Genomic DNA, 15,624 nt, shown 5'->3' with positions numbered 1-15,624 from the left:
ATCTCGAATCTCCCTTTTCTGTCCAAGATACTAGAAAAGGTGGTATCCTCACAATTATATTCCTTCTTAGAGAATAATGGTATATGTGAGGATTTCCAGTCAGGATTTAGACCGTATCATAGTACTGAGACTGCTCTCCTTAGAGTTACAAATGATCTGCTCTTATCATCTGATCGTGGGTGTATCTCTCTATTAGTTTTATTGGATCTTAGTGCTGCGTTTGACACAATTGACCACAACATTCTTTTGCACAGACTTGAACACTTTGTTGGCATCAGTGGAAGTGCATTAGCATGGTTTAAATCGTACTTATATGACCGCCATCAGTTCGTAGCAGTGAATGAAGATGTATCATATCGATCACAAGTGCAGTATGGAGTACCTCAAGGCTCAGTACTAGGGCCGCTACTCTTCACGCTTTATATGCTACCCTTGGGAGATATCATCAGGAAACATGGTGTTAGCTTTCACTGTTATGCTGATGATACGCAGCTCTATATTTCCTCGCAGCCTGGTGAAACACACCAATTTGAAAAACTAATGGAATGCATAGTCGATATAAAAAATTGGATGACGAGTAATTTCTTACTGCTAAATTCAGAAAAAACAGAGGTGTTAATCATAGGGCCTAAAAACTCTGCTTGTAATAACCTAGAACACTGTCTAAGACTTGATGGTTGCTCTGTCAATTCTTCGTCATCAGTTAGGAACCTAGGTGTGCTACTTGATCGCAATCTTTCCTTAGAAAGACACGTTTCTAGCATTTGTAAAACTGCATTTTTCCATCTCAAAAATATATCTAAATTACGGCCTATGCTCTCAATGTCAAATGCAGAAATGTTAATCCATGCATTTATGACTTCAAGGTTAGACTATTGTAATGCTTTATTGGGTGGTTGTTCTGCACGCTTGGTAAACAAACTACAGCTAGTCCAAAATGCAGCAGCAAGAGTTCTTACTAGAACCAGGAAGTATGACCATATTAGCCCGGTCCTGTCCACACTGCACTGGCTCCCTATCAAACATCGTATAGATTTAAAAATATTGCTTATTACTTATAAAGCCCTGAATGGTTTAGCACCTCGGTATTTGAATGAGCTCCTTTTACATTATACTCCTCTACGTCCGCTACGTTCTCAAAACTCAGGCAATTTGATAATACCTAGAATATCAAAATCAACTGCGGGCGGCAGATCCTTTTCCTATTTGGCGCCTAAACTCTGGAATAACCCACCTAACATTGTTCGGGAGGCAGACACACTCTTGCAGTTTAAATCTAGATTAAAGACCCATCTCTTTAACCTGGCATACACATAACATACTAATATGCTTTTAATATCCAAATCCGTTAAAGGATTTTTAGGCTGCATTAATTAGGTAAACCGGAACCGGAAACACTTCACATAACACCGTACTTTCTACATCATTAGAAGAATGGCATCTACGCTAATATTTGTCTGTTTCTCTCTTGTTCCGAGGTCACCGTGGCCACGAGATCCAGTCTGTGTCCAGATCAGAGGGTCACTGCAGTCACCCGGATCCAGTACGTATCCAGACCAGATGGTGGATCAGCACCTAGAAAGGACCTCTACTGCCCTGAAAGACAGCGGAGACCAGGACAACTAGAGCCCCAGATACAGATCCCCTGTAAAGACCTTGTCTCAGAGGAACACCAGGACAAGACCACAGGAAACAGATGATTCTTCTGCACAATCTGATTTTGCTGCAGCCTGGAATTGAACTACTGGTTTTCGTCTGGTCAGAGGAGAACTGACCCCCCAACTGAGCCTGGTTTCTCCCAAGGTTTTTTTCTACATTCTGTCACCGATGGAGTTTCGGTTCCTTGCCGCTGTCGCCTCTGGCTTGCTTAGTTGGGGTCACTTCATCTACAGCGATATCATTGACTTGATTGCAAATAAAAACAGACACTATTTCAACTGAACAGAGATGACATAGCTGAATTCAATGATGAACTGCCTTTAACTATCATTTTGCATTATTGAGACACTGTTTTCCAAATGAATGTTGTTCAGTGATTTGACGCAATGTATTTTGTTTAAAGCACTATATAAATAAAGGTGATTGATTGATTGATTGAAGAGAGGGCTATTTAAAGAACAGCCAATCTTATCGCCAGTACATTATATAAGTAGGAAAGAAAACCCAAAAGCTTAAAGCACCTGGTATTCCTAGGCAGTCTCTCATAAAAGTACTAACCAGACCTAAACCTGCTAAGATTCAGAGATCGGGCATTGACTTTTTTTTTTTTTTTTTTAATGAAAGATTATTATATAATTCGTGAAATTTTCCAAAAAAGATTAAAGCACCTGGTATTCCCAGGCAGTCTCCCATCCATGTACTAACCAGGCCCAAACCTGCTAATATTCAGAGATCGGCATTGACTCTATTTTTTGGCAAAATTATTATATACTAAGTGAAAAATGTCCAAAAAGCTTACAGCACCTGGTATTCCCAGGCAGTCTCCCATCCATGTACTAACCAGGCCCAAACCTGCTAATATTCAGAGATCGGCATTGACTCTATTTTTTGGCAAAATTATTATATACTAAGTGAAAAATTTCCAAAAAGCTTACAGCACCTGGTATTCCCAGGCGGTCTCCCATCCAAGTACTAACCAGGCCCAAACCTGCTTAGCTTCCGAGATCAGACGAGATCGGGCATAGCCAGGTTGGTATGGCCGTAAGCGAAGTCTGCTGCAAAGAGTGCTGCTGAAGAAGTGGTGCTGCTCTTCTGTCTAGAAATATGGCAAATAGTCTTAGTGTTTATACTTGACTAACTGGGGCCCAGGTCAGGAAGCAGACAGACTGGCTAAACCGACCGTCTGCTAGCTGCCTCCCGTCACAGAGGTCAGTTAATTCTCAGCACATAGAGACTCTTTCACCTAGATATCACACTATAGAGACTGTGTCTGTTCCCCGAACTAGAAAATACAAAAAATGTCCAAACCAAGTTAAGGTTAACAATTTAATTGAGGTTCAACAAATAAAAAACAAATGCAATATGGATAAACAAATGATAAAGATTGGCTTATTGATTATCAGATCCATTTCTACGAAAACAGTTTTTGTAAATAATATGATAACTGATCATAATATAGATGTGCTCTGTTTGACAGAAACTTGGCTAAAACCTGATGATTACATTATTTTAAATGAGTCCACCCCCCAAGATTACTGTTATAAACATGAGCCGCGTTTAAAAGGCAAAGGGGTAGGAGTTGCTTCAATTTATAACAACGTTTTTAGGATTTCTCAGAGGGCAGGCTTCAAGTATAACTCGTTTGAAGTAATGGTGCTTCATATAACATTATCCAGAGAAACCAATGTTAATGATAAATCCCCTGTTATGTTTGTACTGGCTACTGTATACAGGCCACCAGGGCACCATACAGACTTTATTAAAGAGTTTGGTGATTTTACATCCGAGTTAGTTCTGGCTGCAGATAAAGTCTTAATAGTTGGTGATTTTAATATCCATGTCGATAATGAAAAAGACGCATTGGGATCAGCATTTATAGACATTCTGAACTCTATTGGTGTTAGACAACATGTTTCAGGACCTACTCATTGTCGAAATCATACTCTAGATTTAATACTGTCACATGGAATTGATGTTGATAGTGTTGAAATTATTCAGCCAAGTGATGATATCTCAGATCATTATTTAGTTCTGTGTAAACTTCATATAGCCAAAATTGTAAATTCTACTTCTTGTTACAAGTATCGAAGAACCATCACTTCTACCACAAAAGACTGCTTTTTAAGTTATCTTCCTGATGTATCCAAATTCCTTAGCATATCCAAAACCTCAGAACAACTTGATGATGTAACAGAAACTATGGACTCTCTCTTTTCTAGCACTTTAAATACAGTTGCTCCTTTACGCTTAAGGAAGGTTAAGGAAAACAGTTTGACACCATGGTATAATGAGCATACTCGCACCCTAAAGAGAGCAGCCCGAAAAATGGAGCGCAGCTGGAGGAAAACAAAACTAGAGGTATTTCGTATTGCTTGGCGGGAAAGTAGCATATCCTATAGAAAAGCATTAAAACCTGCTAGATCTGATTACTTTTCTTCTCTTTTAGAAGAAAACAAACATAACCCCAGGTATTTATTCAATACAGTGGCTAAATTAACGAAAAATAAAGCCTCAACAAGTGTTGACATTTCCCAACACCACAACAGTAATGACTTTATGAACTACTTTACTTCTAAAATCGATACTATTAGAGATAAAATTGCAACCATTCAGCCGTCAGCTACCGTATCACATCAGACAGTGCACTATAGACCCCCTGAGGAACAGTTCCACTCATTCTCTACTATAGGAGAGGAAGAATTGTATAAACTTGTTAAATCATTTAAACCAACAACATGTATGTTAGACCCTATACCATCTAAGCTCTTAAAAGAGGTGCTTCCAGAAGTCATAGGTCCTCTTCTGACTATTATTAATTCCTCATTGTCATTAGGATATGTCCCCAAAACCTTCAAACTGGCTGTTATTAAGCCTCTCATAAAAAAGCCACAACTTGACCCCAGAGTACTTGTTAGTTATAGACCAATCTCGAATCTCCCTTTTCTGTCCAAGATACTAGAAAAGGTGGTATCCTCACAATTATATTCCTTCTTAGAGAATAATGGTATATGTGAGGATTTCCAGTCAGGATTTAGACCGTATCATAGTACTGAGACTGCTCTCCTTAGAGTTACAAATGATCTGCTCTTATCATCTGATCGTGGGTGTATCTCTCTATTAGTTTTATTGGATCTTAGTGCTGCGTTTGACACAATTGACCACAACATTCTTTTGCACAGACTTGAACACTTTGTTGGCATCAGTGGAAGTGCATTAGCATGGTTTAAATCGTACTTATATGACCGCCATCAGTTCGTAGCAGTGAATGAAGATGTATCATATCGATCACAAGTGCAGTATGGAGTACCTCAAGGCTCAGTACTAGGGCCGCTACTCTTCACGCTTTATATGCTACCCTTGGGAGATATCATCAGGAAACATGGTGTTAGCTTTCACTGTTATGCTGATGATACGCAGCTCTATATTTCCTCGCAGCCTGGTGAAACACACCAATTTGAAAAACTAATGGAATGCATAGTCGATATAAAAAATTGGATGACGAGTAATTTCTTACTGCTAAATTCAGAAAAAACAGAGGTGTTAATCATAGGGCCTAAAAACTCTGCTTGTAATAACCTAGAACACTGTCTAAGACTTGATGGTGGCTCTGTCAATTCTTCGTCATCAGTTAGGAACCTAGGTGTGCTACTTGATCGCAATCTTTCCTTAGAAAGACACGTTTCTAGCATTTGTAAAACTGCATTTTTACATCTCAAAAATATATCTAAATTACGGCCTATGCTCTCAATGTCAAATGCAGAAATGTTAATCCATGCATTTATGACTTCAAGGTTAGACTATTGTAATGCTTTATTGGGTGGTTGTTCTGCACGCTTGGTAAACAAACTACAGCTAGTCCAAAATGCAGCAGCAAGAGTTCTTACTAGTACCAGGAAGTATGACCATATTAGCCCGGTCCTGTCCACACTGCACTGGCTCCCTATCAAACATCGTATAGATTTAAAAATATTGCTTATTACTTATAAAGCCCTGAATGGTTTAGCACCTCGGTATTTGAATGAGCTCCTTTTACATTATACTCCTCTACGTCCGCTACGTTCTCAAAACTCAGGCAATTTGATAATACCTAGAATATCAAAATCAACTGCGGGCGGCAGATCCTTTTCCTATTTGGCGCCTAAACTCTGGAATAACCCACCTAACATTGTTCGGGAGGCAGACACACTCTTGCAGTTTAAATCTAGATTAAAGACCCATCTCTTTAACCTGGCATACACATAACATACTAATATGCTTTTAATATCCAAATCCGTTAAAGGATTTTTAGGCTGCATTAATTAGGTAAACTGGAACCGGAAACACTTCACATAACACCGTACTTTCTACATCATTAGAAGAATGGCATCTACGCTAATATTTGTCTGTTTCTCTCTTGTTCCGAGGTCACCGTGGCCACGAGATCCAGTCTGTGTCCAGATCAGAGGGTCACTGCAGTCACCCGGATCCAGTACGTATCCAGACCAGATGGTGGATCAGCACCTAGAAAGGACCTCTACTGCCCTGAAAGACAGCGGAGACCAGGACAACTAGAGCCCCAGATACAGATCCCCTGTAAAGACCTTGTCTCAGAGGAACACCAGGACAAGACCACAGGAAACAGATGATTCTTCTGCACAATCTGATTTTGCTGCAGCCTGGAATTGAATTACTGGTTTTCGTCTGGTCAGAGGAGAACTGACCCCCCAACTGAGCCTGGTTTCTCCCAAGGTTTTTTTCTCCATTCTGTCACCGATGGAGTTTCGGTTCCTTGCCGCTGTCGCCTCTGGCTTGCTTAGTTGGGGTCACTTCATCTACAGCGATATCATTGACTTGATTGCAAATAAAAACAGACACTATTTCAACTGAACAGAGATGACATAGCTGAATTCAATGATGAACTGTCTTTAACTATCATTTTGCATTATTGAGACACTGTTTTCCAAATGAATGTTGTTCAGTGCTTTGACGTAATGTATTTTGTTTAAAGCACTATATAAATAAAGGTGATTGATTGATTGATTGAAGAGAGGGCTATTTAAAGAACAGCCAATCTTATCGCCAGTACATTATATAAGTAGGAAAGAAAACCCAAAAGCTTAAAGCACCTGGTATTCCTAGGCAGTCTCTCATAAAAGTACTAACCAGACCTAAACCTGCTAAGATTCAGAGATCGGGCATTGACTTTTTTTTTTTTTTTTTAATGAAAGATTATTATATAATTCGTGAAATTTTCCAAAAAAGATTAAAGCACCTGGTATTCCCAGGCAGTCTCCCATCCATGTACTAACCAGGCCCAAACCTGCTAATATTCAGAGATCGGCATTGACTCTATTTTTTGGCAAAATTATTATATACTAAGTGAAAAATTTCCAAAAAGCTTACAGCACCTGGTATTCCCAGGCGGTCTCCCATCCAAGTACTAACCAGGCCCAAACCTGCTTAGCTTCCGAGATCAGACGAGATCGGGCATAGCCAGGTTGGTATGGCCGTAAGCGAAGTCTGCTGCAAAGAGTGCTGCTGAAGAAGTGGTGCTGCTCTTCTGTCTAGAAATATGGCAAATAGTCTTAGTGTTTATACTTGACTAACTGGGGCCCAGGTCAGGAAGCAGACAGACTGGCTAAACCGACCGTCTGCTAGCTGCCTCCCGTTACAGAGGTCAGTTAATTCTCAGCACATAGAGACTCTTTCACCTAGATATCACACTATAGAGACTGTGTCTGTTCCCCGAACTAGAAAATACAAAAAATGTCCAAACCAAGTTAAGGTTAACAATTTAATTGAGGTTCAACAAATAAAAAACAAATGCAATATGGATAAACAAATGATAAAGATTGGCTTATTGAATATCAGATCCATTTCTACGAAAACACTTTTTGTAAATAATATGATAACTGATCATAATATAGATGTGCTCTGTTTGACAGAAACTTGGCTAAAACCTGATGATTACATTATTTTAAATGAGTCCACCCCCCAAGATTACTGTTATAAACATGAGCCGCGTTTAAAAGGCAAAGGGGTAGGAGTTGCTTCAATTTATAACAACGTTTTTAGGATTTCTCAGAGGGCAGGCTTCAAGTATAACTCGTTTGAAGAAATGGTGCTTCATATAACATTATCCAGAGAAACCAATGTTAATGATAAATCCCCTGTTATGTTTGTACTGGCTACTGTATACAGGCCACCAGGGCACCATACAGACTTTATTAAAGAGTTTGGTGATTTTACATCCGAGTTAGTTCTGGCTGCAGATAAAGTCTTAATAGTTGGTGATTTTAATGTCCATGTCGATAATGAAAAAGACGCATTGGGATCAGCATTTATAGACATTCTGAACTCTATTGGTGTTAGACAACATGTTTCAGGACCTACTCATTGTCGAAATCATACTCTAGATTTAATACTGTCACATGGAATTGATGTTGATAGTGTTGAAATTATTCAGCCAAGTGATGATATCTCAGATCATTATTTAGTTCTGTGTAAACTTCATATAGCCAAAATTGTAAATTCTACTTCTTGTTACAAGTATCGAAGAACCATCACTTCTACCACAAAAGACTGCTTTTTAAGTTATCTTCCTGATGTATCCAAATTCCTTAGCATATCCAAAACCTCAGAACAACTTGATGATGTAACAGAAACTATGGACTCTCTCTTTTCTAGCACTTTAAATACAGTTGCTCCTTTACGCTTAAGGAAGGTTAAGGAAAACAGTTTGACACCATGGTATAATGAGCATACTCGCACCCTAAAGAGAGCAGCCCGAAAAATGGAGCGCAGCTGGAGGAAAACAAAACTAGAGGTATTTCGTATTGCTTGGCGGGAAAGTAGCATATCCTATAGAAAAGCATTAAAACCTGCTAGATCTGATTACTTTTCTTCTCTTTTAGAAGAAAACAAACATAACCCCAGGTATTTATTCAATACAGTGGCTAAATTAACGAAAAATAAAGCCTCAACAAGTGTTGACATTTCCCAACACCACAACAGTAATGACTTTATGAACTACTTTACTTCTAAAATCGATACTATTAGAGATAAAATTGCAACCATTCAGCCGTCAGCTACCGTATCACATCAGACAGTGCACTATAGACCCCCTGAGGAACAGTTCCACTCATTCTCTACTATAGGAGAGGAAGAATTGTATAAACTTGTTAAATCATTTAAACCAACAACATGTATGTTAGACCCTATACCATCTAAGCTCTTAAAAGAGGTGCTTCCAGAAGTCATAGGTCCTCTTCTGACTATTATTAATTCCTCATTGTCATTAGGATATGTCCCCAAAACCTTCAAACTGGCTGTTATTAAGCCTCTCATAAAAAAGCCACAACTTGACCCCAGAGAACTTGTTAGTTATAGACCAATCTCGAATCTCCCTTTTCTGTCCAAGATACTAGAAAAGGTGGTATCCTCACAATTATATTCCTTCTTAGAGAATAATGGTATATGTGAGGATTTCCAGTCAGGATTTAGACCGTATCATAGTACTGAGACTGCTCTCCTTAGAGTTACAAATGATCTGCTCTTATCATCTGATCGTGGGTGTATCTCTCTATTAGTTTTATTGGATCTTAGTGCTGCGTTTGACACAATTGACCACAACATTCTTTTGCACAGACTTGAACACTTTGTTGGCATCAGTGGAAGTGCATTAGCATGGTTTAAATCGTACTTATATGACCGCCATCAGTTCGTAGCAGTGAATGAAGATGTATCATATCGATCACAAGTGCAGTATGGAGTACCTCAAGGCTCAGTACTAGGGCCGCTACTCTTCACGCTTTATATGCTACCCTTGGGAGATATCATCAGGAAACATGGTGTTAGCTTTCACTGTTATGCTGATGATACGCAGCTCTATATTTCCTCGCAGCCTGGTGAAACACACCAATTTGAAAAACTAATGGAATGCATAGTCGATATAAAAAATTGGATGACGAGTAATTTCTTACTGCTAAATTCAGAAAAAACAGAGGTGTTAATCATAGGGCCTAAAAACTCTGCTTGTAATAACCTAGAACACTGTCTAAGACTTGATGGTTGCTCTGTCAATTCTTCGTCATCAGTTAGGAACCTAGGTGTGCTACTTGATCGCAATCTTTCCTTAGAAAGACACGTTTCTAGCATTTGTAAAACTGCATTTTTCCATCTCAAAAATATATCTAAATTACGGCCTATGCTCTCAATGTCAAATGCAGAAATGTTAATCCATGCATTTATGACTTCAAGGTTAGACTATTGTAATGCTTTATTGGGTGGTTGTTCTGCACGCTTGGTAAACAAACTACAGCTAGTCCAAAATGCAGCAGCAAGAGTTCTTACTAGAACCAGGAAGTATGACCATATTAGCCCGGTCCTGTCCACACTGCACTGGCTCCCTATCAAACATCGTATAGATTTAAAAATATTGCTTATTACTTATAAAGCCCTGAATGGTTTAGCACCTCGGTATTTGAATGAGCTCCTTTTACATTATACTCCTCTACGTCCGCTACGTTCTCAAAACTCAGGCAATTTGATAATACCTAGAATATCAAAATCAACTGCGGGCGGCAGATCCTTTTCCTATTTGGCGCCTAAACTCTGGAATAACCCACCTAACATTGTTCGGGAGGCAGACACACTCTTGCAGTTTAAATCTAGATTAAAGACCCATCTCTTTAACCTGGCATACACATAACATACTAATATGCTTTTAATATCCAAATCCGTTAAAGGATTTTTAGGCTGCATTAATTAGGTAAACCGGAACCGGAAACACTTCACATAACACCGTACTTTCTACATCATTAGAAGAATGGCATCTACGCTAATATTTGTCTGTTTCTCTCTTGTTCCGAGGTCACCGTGGCCACGAGATCCAGTCTGTGTCCAGATCAGAGGGTCACTGCAGTCACCCGGATCCAGTACGTATCCAGACCAGATGGTGGATCAGCACCTAGAAAGGACCTCTACTGCCCTGAAAGACAGCGGAGACCAGGACAACTAGAGCCCCAGATACAGATCCCCTGTAAAGACCTTGTCTCAGAGGAACACCAGGACAAGACCACAGGAAACAGATGATTCTTCTGCACAATCTGATTTTGCTGCAGCCTGGAATTGAACTACTGGTTTTCGTCTGGTCAGAGGAGAACTGACCCCCCAACTGAGCCTGGTTTCTCCCAAGGTTTTTTTCTACATTCTGTCACCGATGGAGTTTCGGTTCCTTGCCGCTGTCGCCTCTGGCTTGCTTAGTTGGGGTCACTTCATCTACAGCGATATCATTGACTTGATTGCAAATAAAAACAGACACTATTTCAACTGAACAGAGATGACATAGCTGAATTCAATGATGAACTGCCTTTAACTATCATTTTGCATTATTGAGACACTGTTTTCCAAATGAATGTTGTTCAGTGATTTGACGCAATGTATTTTGTTTAAAGCACTATATAAATAAAGGTGATTGATTGATTGATTGAAGAGAGGGCTATTTAAAGAACAGCCAATCTTATCGCCAGTACATTATATAAGTAGGAAAGAAAACCCAAAAGCTTAAAGCACCTGGTATTCCTAGGCAGTCTCTCATAAAAGTACTAACCAGACCTAAACCTGCTAAGATTCAGAGATCGGGCATTGACTTTTTTTTTTTTTTTTTAATGAAAGATTATTATATAATTCGTGAAATTTTCCAAAAAAGATTAAAGCACCTGGTATTCCCAGGCAGTCTCCCATCCATGTACTAACCAGGCCCAAACCTGCTAATATTCAGAGATCGGCATTGACTCTATTTTTTGGCAAAATTATTATATACTAAGTGAAAAATTTCCAAAAAGCTTACAGCACCTGGTATTCCCAGGCGGTCTCCCATCCAAGTACTAACCAGGCCCAAACCTGCTTAGCTTCCGAGATCAGACGAGATCGGGCATAGCCAGGTTGGTATGGCCGTAAGCGAAGTCTGCTGCAAAGAGTGCTGCTGAAGAAGTGGTGCTGCTCTTCTGTCTAGAAATATGGCAAATAGTCTTAGTGTTTATACTTGACTAACTGGGGCCCAGGTCAGGAAGCAGACAGACTGGCTAAACCGACCGTCTGCTAGCTGCCTCCCGTCACAGAGGTCAGTTAATTCTCAGCACATAGAGACTCTTTCACCTAGATATCACACTATAGAGACTGTGTCTGTTCCCCGAACTAGAAAATACAAAAAATGTCCAAACCAAGTTAAGGTTAACAATTTAATTGAGGTTCAACAAATAAAAAACAAATGCAATATGGATAAACAAATGATAAAGATTGGCTTATTGATTATCAGATCCATTTCTACGAAAACAGTTTTTGTAAATAATATGATAACTGATCATAATATAGATGTGCTCTGTTTGACAGAAACTTGGCTAAAACCTGATGATTACATTATTTTAAATGAGTCCACCCCCCAAGATTACTGTTATAAACATGAGCCGTGTTTAAAAGGCAAAGGGGGAGGAGTTGCTTCAATTTATAACAACGTTTTTAGGATTTCTCAGAGGGCAGGCTTCAAGTATAACTCGTTTGAAGTAATGGTGCTTCATATAACATTATCCAGAGAAACCAATGTTAATGATAAATCCCCTGTTATGTTTGTACTGGCTACTGTATACAGGCCACCAGGGCACCATACAGACTTTATTAAAGAGTTTGGTGATTTTACATCCGAGTTAGTTCTGGCTGCAGATAAAGTCTTAATAGTTGGTGATTTTAATATCCATGTCGATAATGAAAAAGACGCATTGGGATCAGCATTTATAGACATTCTGAACTCTATTGGTGTTAGACAACATGTTTCAGGACCTACTCATTGTCGAAATCATACTCTAGATTTAATACTGTCACATGGAATTGATGTTGATAGTGTTGAAATTATTCAGCCAAGTGATGATATCTCAGATCATTATTTAGTTCTGTGTAAACTTCATATAGCCAAAATTGTAAATTCTACTTCTTGTTACAAGTATCGAAGAACCATCACTTCTACCACAAAAGACTGTTTTTTAAGTTATCTTCCTGATGTATCCAAATTCCTTAGCATATCCAAAACCTCAGAACAACTTGATGATGTAACAGAAACTATGGACTCTCTCTTTTCTAGCACTTTAAATACAGTTGCTCCTTTACGCTTAAGGAAGGTTAAGGAAAACAGTTTGACACCATGGTATAATGAGCATACTCGCACCCTAAAGAGAGCAGCCCGAAAAATGGAGCGCAGCTGGAGGAAAACAAAACTAGAGGTATTTCGTATTGCTTGGCGGGAAAGTAGCATATCCTATAGAAAAGCATTAAAACCTGCTAGATCTGATTACTTTTCTTCTCTTTTAGAAGAAAACAAACATAACCCCAGGTATTTATTCAATACAGTGGCTAAATTAACGAAAAATAAAGCCTCAACAAGTGTTGACATTTCCCAACACCACAACAGTAATGACTTTATGAACTACTTTACTTCTAAAATCGATACTATTAGAGATAAAATTGCAACCATTCAGCCGTCAGCTACCGTATCACATCAGACAGTGCACTATAGACCCCCTGAGGAACAGTTCCACTCATTCTCTACTATAGGAGAGGAAGAATTGTATAAACTTGTTAAATCATTTAAACCAACAACATGTATGTTAGACCCTATACCATCTAAGCTCTTAAAAGAGGTGCTTCCAGAAGTCATAGGTCCTCTTCTGACTATTATTAATTCCTCATTGTCATTAGGATATGTCCCCAAAACCTTCAAACTGGCTGTTATTAAGCCTCTCATAAAAAAGCCACAACTTGACCCCAGAGTACTTGTTAGTTATAGACCAATCTCGAATCTCCCTTTTCTGTCCAAGATACTAGAAAAGGTGGTATCCTCACAATTATATTCCTTCTTAGAGAATAATGGTATATGTGAGGATTTCCAGTCAGGATTTAGACCGTATCATAGTACTGAGACTGCTCTCCTTAGAGTTACAAATGATCTGCTCTTATCATCTGATCGTGGGTGTATCTCTCTATTAGTTTTATTGGATCTTAGTGCTGCGTTTGACACAATTGACCACAACATTCTTTTGCACAGACTTGAACACTTTGTTGGCATCAGTGGAAGTGCATTAGCATGGTTTAAATCGTACTTATATGACCGCCATCAGTTCGTAGCAGTGAATGAAGATGTATCATATCGATCACAAGTGCAGTATGGAGTACCTCAAGGCTCAGTACTAGGGCCGCTACTCTTCACGCTTTATATGCTACCCTTGGGAGATATCATCAGGAAACATGGTGTTAGCTTTCACTGTTATGCTGATGATACGCAGCTCTATATTTCCTCGCAGCCTGGTGAAACACACCAATTTGAAAAACTAATGGAATGCATAGTCGATATAAAAAATTGGATGACGAGTAATTTCTTACTGCTAAATTCAGAAAAAACAGAGGTGTTAATCATAGGGCCTAAAAACTCTGCTTGTAATAACCTAGAACACTGTCTAAGACTTGATGGTGGCTCTGTCAATTCTTCGTCATCAGTTAGGAACCTAGGTGTGCTACTTGATCGCAATCTTTCCTTAGAAAGACACGTTTCTAGCATTTGTAAAACTGCATTTTTACATCTCAAAAATATATCTAAATTACGGCCTATGCTCTCAATGTCAAATGCAGAAATGTTAATCCATGCATTTATGACTTCAAGGTTAGACTATTGTAATGCTTTATTGGGTGGTTGTTCTGCACGCTTGGTAAACAAACTACAGCTAGTCCAAAATGCAGCAGCAAGAGTTCTTACTAGTACCAGGAAGTATGACCATATTAGCCCGGTCCTGTCCACACTGCACTGGCTCCCTATCAAACATCGTATAGATTTAAAAATATTGCTTATTACTTATAAAGCCCTGAATGGTTTAGCACCTCGGTATTTGAATGAGCTCCTTTTACATTATACTCCTCTACGTCCGCTACGTTCTCAAAACTCAGGCAATTTGATAATACCTAGAATATCAAAATCAACTGCGGGCGGCAGATCCTTTTCCTATTTGGCGCCTAAACTCTGGAATAACCCACCTAACATTGTTCGGGAGGCAGACACACTCTTGCAGTTTAAATCTAGATTAAAGACCCATCTCTTTAACCTGGCATACACATAACATACTAATATGCTTTTAATATCCAAATCCGTTAAAGGATTTTTAGGCTGCATTAATTAGGTAAACTGGAACCGGAAACACTTCACATAACACCGTACTTTCTACATCATTAGAAGAATGGCATCTACGCTAATATTTGTCGGTTTCTCTCTTGTTCCGAGGTCACCGTGGCCACGAGATCCAGTCTGTGTCCAGATCAGAGGGTCACTGCAGTCACCCGGATCCAGTACGTATCCAGACCAGATGGTGGATCAGCACCTAGAAAGGACCTCTACTGCCCTGAAAGACAGCGGAGACCAGGACAACTAGAGCCCCAGATACAGATCCCCTGTAAAGACCTTGTCTCAGAGGAACACCAGGACAAGACCACAGGAAACAGATGATTCTTCTGCACAATCTGATTTTGCTGCAGCCTGGAATTGAATTACTGGTTTTCGTCTGGTCAGAGGAGAACTGACCCCCCAACTGAGCCTGGTTTCTCCCAAGGTTTTTTTCTCCATTCTGTCACCGATGGAGTTTCGGTTCCTTGCCGCTGTCGCCTCTGGCTTGCTTAGTTGGGGTCACTTCATCTACAGCGATATCATTGACTTGATTGCAAATAAAAACAGACACTATTTCAACTGAACAGAGATGACATAGCTGAATTCAATGATGAACTGTCTTTAACTATCATTTTGCATTATTGAGACACTGTTTTCCAAATGAATGTTGTTCAGTGCTTTCACGCAATGTATTTTGTTTAAAGCACTATATAAATAAAGGTGATTGATTGATTGATTGAAGAGAGGGCTATTTAAAGAACAGCCAATCTTATCGCCAGTACATTATA

At 39.3% G+C, this 15,624-nt stretch overlaps 3 non-coding genes across 3 annotated transcripts; all 3 read right to left on the bottom strand.

Moving 5' to 3' along the window:
* Positions 1-2,587: 2,587 nt before the first annotated feature.
* Positions 2,588-2,706, bottom strand: LOC127994836 (5S ribosomal RNA). The gene has a single exon (XR_008167806.1). It is a non-coding gene; the product is annotated as a 5S ribosomal RNA (ribosomal RNA).
* Positions 2,707-7,034: 4,328 nt separating this feature from the next.
* LOC127994825 (5S ribosomal RNA) lies at positions 7,035-7,153 on the bottom strand. Its single transcript, XR_008167795.1, has one exon. It is a non-coding gene; the product is annotated as a 5S ribosomal RNA (ribosomal RNA).
* A 4,328-nt stretch (positions 7,154-11,481) lies between these two features.
* On the bottom strand, positions 11,482-11,600 carry LOC127994813 (5S ribosomal RNA). The gene has a single exon (XR_008167784.1). It is a non-coding gene; the product is annotated as a 5S ribosomal RNA (ribosomal RNA).
* Between the last annotated feature and the right edge of the window lie 4,024 nt (positions 11,601-15,624).

The sequence above is a fragment of the Carassius gibelio genome, chromosome B22 (genome assembly GCF_023724105.1).
Source record: "Carassius gibelio isolate Cgi1373 ecotype wild population from Czech Republic chromosome B22, carGib1.2-hapl.c, whole genome shotgun sequence".
In the NCBI taxonomy this organism is placed as follows: domain Eukaryota; kingdom Metazoa; phylum Chordata; class Actinopteri; order Cypriniformes; family Cyprinidae; genus Carassius; species Carassius gibelio.
This window is presented reverse-complemented; position numbering and strand designations above follow the sequence as displayed.